Source organism: Malus domestica, chromosome 11 (genome assembly GCF_042453785.1).
Source record: "Malus domestica chromosome 11, GDT2T_hap1".
NCBI lineage: Eukaryota > Viridiplantae > Streptophyta > Magnoliopsida > Rosales > Rosaceae > Malus > Malus domestica.
The window spans coordinates 16,532,449-16,546,628 of NC_091671.1; the positions used below are offsets into that span (position 1 = coordinate 16,532,449).

General features: G+C 40.8%; 1 long non-coding RNA gene and 1 pseudogene across 1 annotated transcript; one reads left to right on the plus strand and one right to left on the minus strand.

Moving 5' to 3' along the window:
- Nucleotides 1-196: 196 nt before the first annotated feature.
- LOC139189313 (uncharacterized) lies at nucleotides 197-1,448 on the plus strand. The gene is made up of 3 exons (XR_011573088.1): nucleotides 197-334; nucleotides 427-491; nucleotides 1,205-1,448. It is a non-coding gene; the product is annotated as an uncharacterized lncRNA (long non-coding RNA).
- Nucleotides 915-13,463, minus strand: LOC103414707 (protein transport protein SEC23 D-like; annotated as a pseudogene).
- Between the last annotated feature and the right edge of the window lie 717 nt (nucleotides 13,464-14,180).

A 14,180-nucleotide genomic window follows, 5' to 3' on the forward strand; every position in this document is an offset into this window, starting at 1 on the left:
GCCTTCTATGTCAAAAAACATTAGAACAAGTCCGGGAAAAATAAAGAGATTGGTTATCAATTACAGAAAATGGAATGATTGCCTCCAAGACATATGGTATCCAATCCCTCTAAGAGATCATCTGTTGAAGACTAAAACGTTGTTCTCGAGTGTTCTTAGTCACAAACGGAGAAATTCCAAGGTAATCCAGTGTCCTCGAAATCCCTGCATCATCAAAACATCCCTCATCAGAATCTGCACCCGCTTTAGCTCCGTTGGATGGCATCTTCTCCTCCAGCGCGTCCCTCCTTTCTCCTTCTCCGTTATACAGCGTCTCATCCTCTCCTTCTCCTGGGTATTTTTTTCATCTCTATTTTTCCTCAAATCTGACTTTTTTATTTTTTATATATATCGGGTTTTTTTTTCGTTTTTGAACGATTCTGATAGGTTTTTGAGGTTTAGCTGAATATGGGGAAATCGAGAGCTGCTGCTCCCTAAAAAGCTGATGCGAAGTGAGCTTTCGTTTTCGTTCTCCGTTTTGCTCTCCTTTTTTATTGTACAGCACGAAACAGCCAAGGATCATGCACGAGTCCCCACCTTAGGTTATCCGTCTTCCGTACCATCAATCTCTTCCCCAAGCTTCAGTAATTTGTTTGTGTGCTTGCATTTTCTGATTGCTTTTAGAGGAAAGATGAGAAAATTTTAAAGCAGGGGTTTGTTTTGGAATTAGGATTTTAGTTTGTTTATATAATCTTTGATGCAAAAGTTTAAAAGGGTATGTTTTATTAATTGAAAGATAGCGAACAAAATGGAAATTTTGGGGTGAGTTCGTTGTGTTTTGGTTTAGTCTTTCGGGAACGTGGTGGGGTTATCTAGAATACTGTTGTTGGTTGTGATGTAAAATACAAGAGCGACAAGAGAGATCATTCACGCACTTCATCGCATTGGTTGTCAATTGAATACGGAATAATTTATTCAAATTACAAAATATTTTGAGTCAATCACCAATTTGTGCTTCTAAACTTTTAGCAGGGGATGTGTAGCAAAACTCTGGCCAAAAAACACTACACCAAAATTTCCACCTTCAACTACATGGTTTTAAACCCAAGCAATGGAAAACGCAAAAGCAACTTTTACCAGAAAATGTTGAGCTCTTCCATGCCTGCTACCATCTTTTACAACAACTATTAGTAAATGTGATTTCTGTGTAATTTGCACCTCGCAGGTTGCTCTTGAATAAAAAAGGATTAGATGCCGTTGCTACAGTTGATTCGACCCCCAGGATTCAAACTCTCAACGTCCATCTCCACACAAGTTTAAACGAGCAGTCAGCTCTGATTTAATCACCCCTTCAAAATGTACAATTTGCACCCTGTTTTCTGTACCTTGTGATTGAATTCAGATGCTAGACTTGATGTATTCTAACACACGCTCTGTAAGATCATCAAGAAAGGAAACAAAACCCATAACCCTCGTTATACCATTCCCGTCAACGTCCTGTTCCTCAATAAGATAATTCTCAAAAGTTGTGGCGTCGTCCTGCCCTCCTCTGATAAATATGAGCTTGGGGGTGATGCATCTCTCTTGCTTCAATTTGTTGATCACAGTCCACAGCAAACCTAATAGATATTATGTCAGAAGGGAAGCACTGCCAGATTCTTTCAAATTTAATGACCATATATATGCTTAGGAAGTTTCTAGAACTGACTTATAACTTACAATCATGAGGTGGAGGAAACGGAAGTGAAGGATCTGCCGTAGTAGAACACAATCAGAGCCGTAAATGCATCAAGGAAAAATATAGGACTACCACTGGTAATCAGTGCTGCACGACTCAGTGAAGGGAGTGGGTATGCTTGTTTTTCTGGAGTAGAATAGGAGGTCAGCACAGGATACACGGCACGATGAAGTGAACTTGGTTCCAGAGCGCTGCACAAAGTTTCCAGAACAGAAAATTGTAAAGTTTATGCTTCGTTGTAGTAAAATATATGTACTGCAGGAAGAATTTCAATCTTCTTGAGCACAAAAATACATAAGACAGGGTGGGGAATCAAATATAAAAAACAACTTTTGTTTGTTTTTAGACAACATACGTTGTCCTGTCACACAATATAGCAATAAGAATATGATGATGCATAAGATGCAAAAAGAAAACTACGTTCCATAATCTTATAGTTTGAAGTTTGAACCCATCAACAAAATCCCAGAAAACATTTTTGTGTGCATCACATACCTGAAAAGACACTGCAGGTAGATTCGGTAGTCTGGATGAACACCTTCTTCATGAAAACGGAGCAGAGGATTTCGAAGCAATGCAAAAACCAAGCAGGGTAAAGACTGCAGTTCTGGACATTGTGTGAATGCAATATCAATCTGAGCAGTTCCTGCACTTCCATTCTTGTACTGAATTAGTTTATAAGCTTCATTGTATTGAGCTGTTAGGATCACAAGCCAATCATGAAGCAATATTCTGCCTTCCCGAACTCCTTGCTCCAAAGAGGCTAGTATAACCTATAGAACAAAAAACAACTGTTGTGTTGGTGAGAAATTCTAAGTGAAATGAATAAAGATTTTTTTGAACTTTGAGTACAAGAATGGAAGTGCAGGAACTGCTTACAAATATGTACATATACATGAGTCAAAATAAACACACAAGACGGAGCCTTCATAAAGGTTGCTTAGGAGAAGTCTCAGCAGTCGGTAGAGCCCCAGAAAGAGAAGGCACCGGAGGGGGATCATTTGGAGCCTCAGTACTGGACAGAACCCTAGAAGGAGGAGGCATCAGAGGTTGATCATTCGGAGCTTCATTACGCGGTACAGCCCCAGAAGACGAAGGCAATAAATGCCTTTGGAACAAACCCACAAATCTCTGATGATCAAGTAAAACCTGACCATCAGTTTCCTTCATCTGGTCAAGCTTCCTCTTCATGTTTGTAGCATAGTCATGTGCGAGCCGGTGCAACTGTTTATTCTCATGCTTGAGCCCTCTAATCTCCTGTTTGAGACTCATCACTTCAGCCGCCAAGGATTCAACTTGACGGGTTCGAGCAAATAGGCGTTGGGCCATATTAGACACAGAACCTGCACACTGAACACTGAGAGCCAGCGAATCCTTAACAGCTAACTCATCAGACCGTTTGGAAAGTAGTCTGTTATCTTTGGGAGTGAGAAGGTTCCTGGCCACCACCGCAGCGGTCATATCATTCTTCATCACGGAATCCCCAACGGTAAGAGGACCAGTAGGAGAGACGAAGGATGGGCGCCATATGTTGTCTGGAGAAGGCGGGGCTGCCTCTTCAACAAGGTTCAAGTCAAAACGACGGTCGGAGGGGCCAGACATTTTCAAAGGTGTTGAAGAGAGAAGAGGTCGGACAAATCAAGATCTTAGAAGTGCAAGAATGAAGCTTCTACTGGTGGAGATTCAAGTGTGCTTTGGAACTTAATGTCAGCCTCTATAAAAATCTGCACTCGACGGAGCTTCGGAAATCGAAGAGGCGCCTGCTCAGAAATCGAAGAGGCGTTTGCTTTCTCAAAAGCTGGGCTGCTTAGAGATCACGAGGGTTGATCTCAGAAATCGAAGAGGCGTTTGCTTTCTCAAAAGTTGGGCTGCTCAAAGACCACGAAGGCCGATCTCAGAAATCGAAGAGGCGCTCGCTTTCTCAAAAGCTGGGCTCCCCAGAGACCACGAGGGCCGATCTTAGAAATCGAAGAGGCACCTACTTTTCCAGCCTTGTCAGCACCCGTCACACGCACACTCAGCTTTGCAGAAATTATGGGCATTCTGTCGAAGACTTCTGGGGAAGTAGAAAACACATGAATCTTACTGTTCAATCACCCACTTCCCACACGCAACAATAGCTCATGGGTACCACAGATAACTTTGCCAAAGTTCTCTGCCAAAGTTGAGCACGTGAAGCTTGCAGCTCCCACTACATCGCTCTGACCAAGAAGGGTAAAAGAATAGCAAAGAAACAGCATTAACAAAGTTTAGACCCATAAATTTTGAAGGTCTAGCTACCATATTATTACCCACAAGGGTAAAGGAACAGTACCACTGCTGGATAATTGGAAAGTCCCTGTGTGTCAACCTCTGTGCTTCGTGGCAAGGTAGACTAGCAAACATGCCCAACCTTTACTCACATTCGAGAAAACACTCCCAATAAGATTGCTTGCTCCAAAATCGAAGAGGCACCGTCCTCCGAATCTCGAGAGCCAGACTCCCAACATGACTACTTTCTTAAAAATCAAAGAGAGGGTAAAGGAACAGTACCATTGCTGGATAATTGGAAAGTCCCTGTGTGTCAACCTCTGTGCTTCGTGGCAAGGTAGACTAGCAAACATGCCCAACCTTTACTCACATTCGAGAAAACACTCCCAACAAGATTGCTTGCTCCAAAATCGAAGAGGCACCGCCCTCCGAATCTCGAGAGCCAGACTCCCAACGTGATTACTTTCTCAAAAATCGAAGAGACACTGCTCCCCGAATCTTCGAGAGCCAGACCCCCAGCATGATTGCTTTCTCAAAAATCGATGAGGCATCGTTCTCCGAATCAATCGAAGAGGCGCTCGCTTTCTCAAAAGCTGGGCTGCTCAGAGACCACGAGGGCCGATCTCAGAAATCGAAGAGGCACCTACTTTTCTAGCCTTGTCAGAACCTGTCACACGCACTCAGCTTTGCAGAAATTATGGGAATTCTGTCGAAGACTTCTGGTGAAGTAGAAAGCACATGAATCTTACTGTTCAATCACCCACTTCCCACACGCAACAATAGCTCATGGGTACCACAGATAACTTTGCCAAAGTTCTCTGCCAAAGTTAAGCACGTGAAGCTTGCAGCTCCCACTACATCGCTCTGACCAAGAAAGGTAAAAGAATAGCAAAGAAACAGCACTAACAAAGTTTAGACACATAAATTTTGAAGGTCTAGCTACCATATTATTACCCACAAGGGTAAAGGAACAGTACCACTGCTGGATAATTGGAAAGTCCCTGTGTGTCAACCTCTGTGCTTCGTGGCAATGTAGACTAGCAAACATGCCCAACCTTTACTCACTTTCGAGAAAACACTCCCAACAAGATTGCTTGCTCCAAAATCGAAGAGGCACCGTCCTCCGAATCTCGAGAGCCAGACTCCCAACATGACTACTTTCTCAAAAGCGAAGAGAGGGTAAAGGAACAGTACCATTGCTGGATAATTGGAAAGTCTCTGTGTGTCAACCTTTGTGCTTCGTGGCAAGGTAGACTAGCAAACATGTCCAACCTTTACTCACATTCGAGACAACACTCCCAACAGGATTGCTTGCTACAAAATCGAAGAGGCACCGCCCTCCGAATCTCGAGAGCCAGACTCCCAACATGATTACTTCCTCAAAAATCGAAGAGACACTGCTCTACGAATCTCGAGAGCCAGACCCCCAGCATGATTGCTTTCTCAAAAATCGAAGAGGCATCGTTCTCCGAATCTCGAGAGCCAGATACCACAAACCACTTTTTCAAAGTGCTCTGACAGAGTTAAAACATGTGAAACTGGCAGCTCCCACTACCGTGCTATGACCAAGCAGGGTAAAGGAATAGCATTACTACTTGTTGTTAGGGAGACTCCTATATATGTCGACCTCCATCCCCAACGGACAGGCAGACCTGCAAAAATGCTCAACCCTTCATCATATCTGAGAGGGCACTCCCAACGAAGCCTTTCGAAATATTCAGCTTTCTTTCCCCCCGATAATACCTCTGCAAACAAGCTATACTAGAGCAAGAATATCTCATATCATCAGGGTTAAAAGCAAGAGTATCCCATATCATGCTTTTTCCCTGTCTTTTCCTTTGGCCTTGTTTTTACCTGCAAGACAAGGAGAAAGAGAGCAATCAGTCAGCACTTGGATCAAGCTTCCAGCCAGGAACTGACTGCCTGGAACCCCTTACCTGATTACTTACCTGGCATTGCTCTCGAGTACTCATCTTCAACATCTTATGTTTCCAGGGAAGATTCCGCATCTACTTGAGGAACAGATAGGGCAAGTGCGAAGGATACAAGGAAGCATGTGGAGACAAGCGTAACAGCACACGTGCCGATACACCCATTACTCTGTCAAAAGCAAAAGTATCCCATATCAGCAGGGTGGAACGTACTCTAGATTTGATGGACTTGTTTTGACCCTCAAATTCTTCAGTCGGCCTTATACTCTGGAGGAAACCAGAAAACCCTCCAGCTCAGTTCAAGAATAAGCCTGTGGAAAGTTACTTCTTCAAAAGCAAAAGTATCTCATATCATCTCTTCTCATTTTTCTTCTTTTTATCCTTCATGCTGCTGCAAGATGGGGAGAAGGTGAACAATCAGTCGGAGCTCTGATTGCTTACCTTGTCTGTCACCTCTTTCAGCAGACCCCCTAGCTCGGCGACTTGGGAGACTCCTACTACATGGTTTGTATCGCGCTTGACCAAGCCTGAGACTACAAGTAAGCTTCAAGTGAAATTGATACATTACCTTGTGCATCTCCACCAGTTAAAGATACCACCCCTGGATGGAGGAAGAGTACTTCCAGAGAAGATGCCACATCTACCTATGAGACAGATAAGGCAAGTCAAGACGACACCACACTCCGATACTTAGAAGTTTCGTGATCACGAGATCATTCTCCCACAATATTTCCTAATGTCATTTGTACTAAATCATTCACTTGTACTCACTAAAGGAAAGCTTGAACCTATGTACTTGTGTAAACCCTTCACAATTAATGAGAACTCTTCTATTCCGTGGACGTAGCCAATCTGGGTGAACCACGTACATCTTGTGTTTGCTTTCCTATCTCTATCCATTTATATACTTATCCACACTAATGACCGGAGCAATCTAGCGAAGATCACAAAAAGCGACCGTTTTCGCTACCTAGGATCTATCTTGCAAGAGAACGGAGAATTAGATGGAGATCTCAACCATAGAATACGAGCTGGATGGATGAAGTGTAAGAGTGCATCCGGCGTGTTGTGTGACCGTCGTAGGCCACTGAAGCTCAAGGGAAAATTTTATAGGACGGCAATAAGGCCAGCGATGTTGTATGGCACAGAATGTTGGGCGGTGAAGCATCAACACGTACACAAAATGGGTGTAGCGGAGATGAGGATGCTTCGTGGGATGTGTGGGCACACGAGAAAGGATAAGATTGGGAATGAGGATATCCGAGGTAAAGTAGGAGTAGCCGAAATTGTAGGAAAGATGAGAGAAAATCGGCTCCGATGATTTGGACATGTGCAAAGAAGGCCGACTGACGCTCCGGTTCGAAGATGTGACTACGGGACAGAGGTTCAGGGCCAAAGGGGTAGAGGAAGACCTAGGAAAACTTTGGAAGAGACTCTAAGAAAAGACTTAGAGTACTTGGATCTAACGGAGGACATGACACAAAACCGAGCGCAATGGCGTTCTAGGATTCATATAGCCGACCCCACTTAGTGGGAAAAGGCTTTGTTGTTGTTGTTGTAGAGTTATTCTATTCACCCAAATATTTATCTTTTTCTTCATTGACAATTCTATTAATCATAAAGTTTACAAGAGCAGTAAGTTTATCGAAATTAACAACAAATTGGAGCAAAGGTTAAGTAACTGAACCCAACATCAAGTTAATTCACACCAAGCAGTAATATTTTAGTAATCAAAATAAAAGACAATCTAAAGAACACAAGGAACAGAACTGGAGGAGTATACCTTGTGAACAAGCAGTGACAGGATCACTTCAGGATCAACACTGTCATAGAGTTCATTCATATTTTGGGCAACTCCACATTGGAGTGTTCGGATCCTTAGTTGTCGTTTAAGGGAATACTTGCCTCTACAAAAACATTAGCAGGCTCAGCCAAAAGTAGTTATTAAATGTTAGAATTTAAAAAGTGATCATAATTGCAATAGTGGTGGTGGCAACACCACACAGAGGCAAACATTATGGACGGGAGAAAATAATTTTTTAGAAGGGGATCAGTCACTGAAACTTGGCATCAATCAGATGCAAAGCATAAGAGAAGTAACTTCTAACTTCTATAAGCATACTCAGGTAAAATAACTGTTTGACACCATATTCAGTATAAGTATAGACAAAATGCAACAAAATGTTGAATTATAAAATACGTTAAAAGGAGAATTAAAGAAGCAACTGAGGTGGTAGGATGATTACAAAACATAGGCTGCCTGTAAAACTAACCATACCTACTTGAGGAAACAGATGTTGAATCGGAGAGCTCCTCAGAAGGGAGTACAACAGTGTATTGAAATGCAATCTGTATAATAGGAGGCTCTGATCCATGTCTGCAAAATACAACAGTGTACCCAGGACTGGATTAAAATGCACATATCACACAATCATAGGGATTGAAATCCGTAAATGATAACTTGCAGTAATATTCTGGTCAAGAATTAAAAGCTACAACAGCAACAGATGATTGGTAAAATTCATTGTATTTGAAAGAAGTAGCATTCACTCTTCTATATATGATTAAGCTGTTTTGCGTGGAAGATTGGCAAGCTGATTGGTAATTAATCTTTCACCGGAAATAACCGGAAGAGAATTAGTTTCTTTGGGTATCTTTATCGACACAGCAAATTTTTTCTAGACACCCATTTCCAGATTTTAAATAATGTATTAACTCATTACACTTAAAATTTACTTTTCATTCACTAAAAGTTACAAGAAAACTAAACCATAAAAAATCAAAAGGAAGAGGGAGTAAAGACGGCCAGCTTCGGAAGAGAGAATGGAGGAGGGAGCATGGCAGGCCGAGGGAGGAGGAGGAAGGGGGAGGGGGCAGCAAAAGAGAGGGGGAGGGTGCACAGCAGGAGGAGGAGAGGGGGAGCACAGCAGAAGCCGCATGAGGGAGGAGATCCCTTCCTCTCTTTTGATCACAAAAAAGAAAAAATGGTCATTTATTGAAATTCCTTTAGAAATTATTTCATTGGCTATATAATTTATGGATTTTAAGTCAACTGAGCAGAGCAGCGGCAGGAGGAAAGAATCCTCTTCCCCAATCTTATTTATTAAAATTTCTCGAAAAATATTTCATTTGGTGGTAATGAAATATTGAAGTTTTATAGAGCAAATTTTTGGGCGCCCATAGTGTGTCCTTTTTGTAATTACTTCATGGTCTCTCAAAACTAGTTGATTATAACCACCAGATAAAATCTTGCATACTTGACATAGTAACTAACAAGGATCTTTAACTAAACAACTTTTTGAGGTAGAGAGCTGGAAAGTTGGCATACAAAGGACTGATCAATTAGTAAAATTTCCCCCTACAAATGATGGAGATGGGGTGTGGTTTGGGGAAACACATGTTTCAGAGATCTTTTAAGGTAAGCTGACAAAGAAACTAGAGGATCATGCTAAAACTTTAGTAAAAAGAAAATAGCAACTAGAAAAGGAAGAGAAAGTATGAATTTCAAGTTAGGGATTTCAATATTATTATAATTAGCCATAAATAAGCACCTGAGAATCCTTGGTATCTCCAAACTCAAAGTCATATAAAGCTATCAAAATTCATTTGTGTTTAGCCAAAAAAAAGATGCCCTGATGGCCATCTGAGGAAAATACTTACTTTGCAAATCCCTTCGTATCTTCAAATTCAAAGTCATAAGCATATGTAGCATAAGAATCACAACAGATAATGTGTTGAACATTCTCATACTGTGGATCTGGAAAGAAATGACCATACTGCAAAATAAACAAAGGATATAGAATAAGAAAATGATAAAATTGTAACTCTAAAATGAAACAACAAAACACTCACAGAGTGGCCGGTCTTGAATTCAGATGAGGTCCTCAACCTCAGTACACAACCAAAAGCATAGGGCCGACTTAGCATTCGGTACCTGAAAATAATGCATACGACAATCAGCATACCCTAAAAATTTGAACAACCAAAACACCCATCTCATATCAGTACTCTCTAAAATATTTAAGAATTCATGAAATCTAAATTGCTTCACATTTATTTTATGGATGAAGAAAGCCACTGTATTAAATGTACTGGTAAAACATATTTACTTATATAAAAAATAAACATGAGTTGTCCATCAAATTATTCATAATATTAAGAGCCTAATGTGTCATCTCCAATTTTCATAATCATACACACAGACATGTATGCAAGTCAAAATAATACAGTATTTTCTGAGGTATACTCACATGTCCTGAGGAAGAGTTGAATCATCGGTATTCGAATATAAATACAATGAGCCTCCACTGTCTACTCTTAGAAACTTCAAAGATGCCAAATCTGTATACTCATTTGTAACAGCAAAATGTCTATGCAAACACCTGCTTGAACAGCGACAGCAGCCTGTAAAATATGTCAATGTTTGCATTTCCAAAATAAATCCCCAGCATATAATAACAATGATACGGAAGATTAAACTACCAGATCTTTGTAGAACGGTGTCTGCTCAGGAAGCAATGCATGATCCGCATCCTCTCCCTTACTAGCATATTGTTCACCGTACCGTCTTGTATCTAGTTGCCCAGCTCCATACTCAGGAGGACCCGGCAAAAATGCAAAAACTCTACCTGCAGTTACATTCAAAGGAGATAACATACGTCACTAATTTAAATCATCTGATGAAATGAAGAAGATTTGAAACACTACCGATGTATGGAAGAGCATTGTGCTACCAAATAAATATACAGTTTATTAGCTTTCACATTCATCCCCTCACCTAATGCAAATGTACTTCCAAATTCTGACCCAAGGTAGTTCAAAAGCCCTTCCATTGCCACCCCAAAACCTCGCCCACCCATCAAAACACCATCAATTCCTTGACCAGCTGCTGTAGTTCTCTCCCATGAAGTTGCTGGCCTAAGCGTTTCAAGTGCTGATCCAATACGGTCCTTACAAGTTTCCACCTGTGACAAAGTTGCTGAATTTAGCTCACACAAAAATTATATATACCACAGCTCCACAACTGTGAATTTGGGTGCAGTTACATATACATATATACATATATATATCTATATATATATATATATATATATTGCACAAAAAGAAGATAAAAGTCAAAACACTGTGGCTGACTTACTGGAGCCAAAAACTGTAACAAAGGCATGACATCTTCAAGCTCAAATGGTAGGTTGCCCTCTGTTTCCGGTGGAATGAAAACATTCTTCACAACTGGTATAGGTCCTTGAACATCACACAACCCTAATTTGTGGCTAAAGGTAGCAAGACCGAACAGAGAACCAGGCCCAAGAGCTGTAAAAAGAAAATTGAATGTGAGAGTTTAGCTGTCAAGTACAGCATCATTAAGAAATGAAACAAAAAAACCATTTTCAAGTAACAAGTATCAACCAACCTTCCAAAGAGGCCAGCAATGCACTTTTAGTAAGTTCCAAAAATTCTTCTGAAGCTGAAATAAAATCCACAAAAGACAAATGTCACTGATCTGATGATACTATAACCAATTTAAAAAGGAGAAAATGCACAGATTAAGAAACGTAAATGATACATGGCTAGAAGATCTTTCTCATATCTTAACTCTTTTAACTAGATTTTTCGGCTTTGATTAAAAGAACTAAAAGCCAAGTGAACAACACATTTGATTACATATGATACATCTAACTATTTCCCATACAAGGCTGGAGTCCAAGGGTTTCCACCTCCTCTCTGTAGCCCAATCAAAAACATTGAAACTATCAACATCAACCACAATGTCAATATAGCCGACAATATGCTTAAATTTCCACTCCAGGTGCTACAATGCTTAAAGAATTAAATTAATGTTCCTTGTCAAGTTCCAAATGTTCGCCTTCAAATATAAGTGTTTTTTAATCATCTATATTAAAGCTAAGCCCGAGAATGTTTTTCTTAGTTGGCAAGCATGGAAGAATGATGAAAACAAACACAAGTAAAAGCCCTCAAATCTCAAAGATTCAAGTACGAATTAAGTTCTCCAAAGTTCATACGTATAGCCTTGGCAATATAGTCATTTGAGTCTTTCAAATAATACCCTCCAAAATAAGCATTTTGAAATACATATTTGTTTTAACTTGACACCCCCACCGGTCTCCAAACCCAGAAAAACAGAAGCCGAATAAGTAACTAACAGAAACCTGAACATCGTTTTTTAAATTCATGAAAAGGTAATCGCATTCGTAAAAATATCTTTCAGCTCTAGTGACATATTTACCAATGAGATTAAGCTTCAAATCTATATCCTAAAACACATACCCCCAACTAAACCGACATATCAAACATTACGAAAAAGTACAGGATCAACACAGCAGAGAAATGAGTTCGACAGAACCTAAATGGATATCAATTCTCATCGTTATCATCAACAACACGCAGCCCAACGACATGACTAGAAATCATCAACCTTATTTCGAAGACAATTTTTTTTTTTTTTTTTGAGAAGAAACAATTTTATTAAAGAATAGAGAAAAACACAGAAGTGGATAAGAAGTCCACCAACAAATTAGAAAGGAAAATCCTAATAGGAATTGGCTACAGTAGCCAATTCTAGACCAAGCTCACTTAACTGCTGCTAACAAATCCCACAGTATTTGAGATAGAGAGCAATTATTAAACTCTTTAGTAACCGAAGCCCAAAAAGATGCCCAATATTTAACTCTCCCCCAAAGTAATATTTCGAAGACAATTACGCCAAATTATACATATGAATGGCCATTATCCAATATGATCAACTGCAATCAGCCAATAAAAACATTACAACTTCCACCAAGTGACATCAAATTTGAAGCACCAAACTTACAGGACAAATCAATGGCCGCAACATAAACCGGGCGAGGTTGCATTGCTTCATCTGACTCTTCTGCTGCACAATAGGAGAACAAGAAAAAGCACAAATACAAATTAGCACTGAAATATTCGAAAATCGAAGCGCATTTTCTCGGCAAACAAACAGAAAGCGAAATCATATTAGCACTGAAAAATTGGAAAATTATAAGTTCATTTTCTCGGCAACCAAACAAAAAGAGAAATCGGACGAAGGTGTGGGCAAATGACCAACCAGGAAGCTCCAGATCTACGAACGAGGACATCGTCTCGGGGCAAGACTCAGGGTGGGAGTATCGAGCAATGGTCTGAGACGAAAGCCCCTGAGGGTTTCCGCACAAGGCACAGTTCCACGACCACTGATCCAGCTCGCAGTAAGTGTTGAAATACGCCCAGCAGTTCTCACACCTCGGCAGCAGCTGGCCGTCCGATCCGTACGCCGGCGAATGGCTGCTCTCGTCTTAGGTCGCGAACGGCGTCACCGAAACGCCCCATGGGATGCCTGAGCTTTCGTGGGCTCGGGCGTCGATTGGGAACCGCGAGACGGAGGCTCGAACCGCCATACAGAGAGCGGGGTGCGGTGTTTTTCGGTTTTTTTATTTTTAATTTTATTTTTCGGAATTTCTCGGGAAACAAACGGCAGATGAGAAGTAGGATGGGTGCAGGTTAAGATCCTGGGAGGGTGCGCATGTTAGTGGACTGTTGGTTGTGCCACTTCAAAATTCTGAGTTGGCCAGGCCTAGCTTACAGTATTTGTGGGATTCTATAGATCTGGCACTTTTTCTGGCACTCCGTTGTCCTGTGTTAATGATGCTAACGCATAAAAATATTATATCGCATGCACAAAAAATCAAAGTCACAATGTATTCAAACAATGTACCTCACTTTTCACTAAATGAGATAACTAATTTAGATAGATAGAAGTACATTTTGATGTGCATGATTCATGATACCTCTCATTTAAGACTAGCTTAATCATCAAGCTTGACATCTTCTTTACATATTCATATTTAGAACATATAGTGCTAGCATAAATCAACCGTTTTTAATCTTGACGAAATTATATCTACAAAACCATTAAATACCTTTGGCCAAAGAACAAAGCCAGCACTCAAGAAGTGAGAGGTTTGACCAATGAATCTCTAATGTCTAAGTCAGTTAAGAGAAAGGGTTTAGGGCTTGATTGCATAGCAAAAGTTTACCATAATTTGGTGGAGAATGGGGTATTTATAGGGAGATGTAGCCGGCCATGAGTAAAGGGAACTTGCCTACGTGGCGCACAGACCGAGTAACTAATGAGCTAACTACGTCATTCGGTTGATGCGGGGTGTGCCAACTCGTCGGCTAAGCTTGGCCGAGGAGTAAAATGTGTTGATGTTGCGTTGAGCGCGCGGCTGACTTCTTGATCTTGCGACTGCGGCCGAGGAAGG